Source organism: Mustela nigripes, chromosome 5, assembly GCF_022355385.1.
Source record: "Mustela nigripes isolate SB6536 chromosome 5, MUSNIG.SB6536, whole genome shotgun sequence".
Classification (NCBI taxonomy): domain Eukaryota; kingdom Metazoa; phylum Chordata; class Mammalia; order Carnivora; family Mustelidae; genus Mustela; species Mustela nigripes.
In genome coordinates, this window is record NC_081561.1 from 74,869,751 (window position 1) to 74,872,370 (window position 2,620).

Below are 2,620 nucleotides of genomic sequence, written 5' to 3' on the forward strand. Positions count from 1 at the left end.
CCTCCGTCCTACCCCTGCGCCAGCTCCTCCGCCTCCTCCCTCCCACTCTTCCCCTCTCCTCCTCCTCCCTCCCCATCCCTCTCTTTCCCTCCCGATCCTTTCCCGATTCATTTCTCACCGGGTTTTCCCAGACCCTTATGGAAAAGACGTGTTTCCCACCTTCCTGGCCTCGGGGCTGCCCCCAGGGACTGCATCAACCCGGAGCCGACCTAGTGCTCGGCGCATTCGAATCGCGCCTTACCTGTTTGCTAGTCGCCACTAGACAGAACACCCTCGAACTTTTACAGGGATTGCAGTTGGGTAGGGGGGAGAGGCGGAGGGTGGTGCTCCTCTGGAGGAGGGGGAAGGACCGTGCAAGAGTGCTCCGAAATCTTGCCCTTTAGGCGCTCGGCATCTGACTGCGGGGGGAATAAAAGACCGCTACTTGAAGGTGGGCAGGCTATGAACCTTTTAACAGAGGCACAAGGGAAGTAAATTAGGACAGACAAAAGCACTGGGAGAATTGGGGTCTAGCCATAAAGGGCTCCGGAGTGAAAGCAATCCCATCGTGAAATCGTGCCTCCCTAACATCTCAAGCACTGAAGATTTCCCTTACTCCAGATCTGGTCAGGGTCTGTCTCACCCATCCGCCTTAATTAAATCCACAACCAACGGTACCCGTTGTTAAAGGCATTTAGTGGACATACATACAGAACTCAAGGAGAGATGGAAATATTGAGAATAGACTCTATGGGGCAGGGAGGAAGTAGGGAGATCATTTTGAAGACTATTGAAATAATTCCTTGGGGAGATGATTTGGGTTTGGTCCAGAGTGGTAGAAGTGCAGGCCGTTAATTTTGTGTACAACTTGAAGGTAGAACTAGTAAATTTGTGACAAGTGAGCATGGAGCATGAGACAAAGAGAAGGATGGCTCCACAAAATTTGGCCTTACTGGAAGGATGGAGTTGCTGTGTAGGGAGCTGGAGAAAGCTGTAAGAAGAGTAAGTTGTGGGGAATCAGATCTTTGGTAATTGAGGTCACCCAACAGTCGGAGAAGCGGTCAGTGAAGTAGGAAGAGGACTAAGAGATAGTTGGATTCTAGGAGCCAAATGAAAATACCTCGAGAAGGATGACATGTGACTCTTGTGTGTTAGTTATGATGTTCAAATCAGCTTGTTGATGACAAAAATGAAATTGTTTTTAAGAGTTAAGTTGTTTTGATGAAGAATGAAGCGTGAATGAGTGAAATCATGAAGTAAGGATATTGTCATCTCCTCTATTGTAGCGTGAATGAGTGAAATCATGAAGTAAGGATATTGTCATCTCATCTATTGTTTATAAGAACTCGGGAGCTTAGCTGCTGAGGGGCTGCCCTAGGAGCTTGTAAGTAAAAACATACGAAGAAGCAGCTAAGGCAAGTAGACATTTTAGACTATAAATACCGAGAGTTTGAAGGACTATGGGACAGTGTTTGGTCTGAGCAAGGTGATTCTCTTTGCTGATCTCAATAGCTTTTAAAAGACCTTGGTGGCAATTAGCTCCTGCTGCTTTGAACACAGATCTGACCCTCAGTGGCAAAAGCCATTCAGTAGCAAACCCGAAGCAGTGGCAGGCCAAGGAGATGATCTTACCCATCAACAGGGTCACCATCATTCCCTAGCAACATGCTCTAGTAACAGGGGACATCAGCGTTTGGTTGGCTAACGCAGCTCACCTGAGTATCAACTGGTATAAAGGTACCCTTCCGCTAAATTTGCGCTTTATTGCCTTCATCTTCCCTGGTCTGGAACAATAGTGTGATTAATCTATCATTGGTTTGGAGTATGTTATTTCTTTATTGGGTTATTAAGAGACGACATCCTGTATGTATTTGTTTTTGAAATTCCTGCAGTGAGCCTGTGATAAATAAATAGCAACTCTGAGGATTAATTTGCCTCCCCCCAAAAACAGTGATCAACCAAGTCAACGTTACTTGGATCAGATTGAGATTTGATTACCAGATTTAGCGAATTCAGTGTCATTCGTGGTGGTGATGGGGCAGTTTCAGTGTAAAAGGGTGAGCAGAGTCCTAACTGGGGATCGTTTCAGAGAACACAGGAGTGGGTATTACAACTCATTTCAAATGCAGTGGGTCTACTAGAGAAGAGGCTTTTTGTTGCTGTTTTTATTTTTAAGAAAGAAGATATTATGGTATGTTTATTTACCAATAGCAGTAATCTAGTAGCGAGTGAAAAATTAATGATGTAAGAGAGAAAAGAGACAAACGCTGGAATGATGGCCTTGAGCAGATAAGAGAGGATGCAATTCAGTGTACAAGTTGAAAGATTAATCCTAGAACTGTGGAGAATTCACCCAGAGTACAGGAGGAAAGAAAGTCTGTAGGTACTAATTAATGGCAGATGTGATCATGGGGGATTGTAGGGTTCTCTTATGATTGCTTCTATTTTCTCACTGAAGTAGGAAGCAAAGTCTAGACTAGATTATGTTGTAGTAACAAGCAGCCTCTGTATTGTAGCCCTTTATCATAGTGAAGCCTTGTTTCTAGATAATGTCTAGTGCGATGAGCCCCAGGAGGCTACTTTAACTCATCCAGGAAGCTAGGGGGCACACTGTGCTCCTCTGTGGTTCAGACCGGGCAAA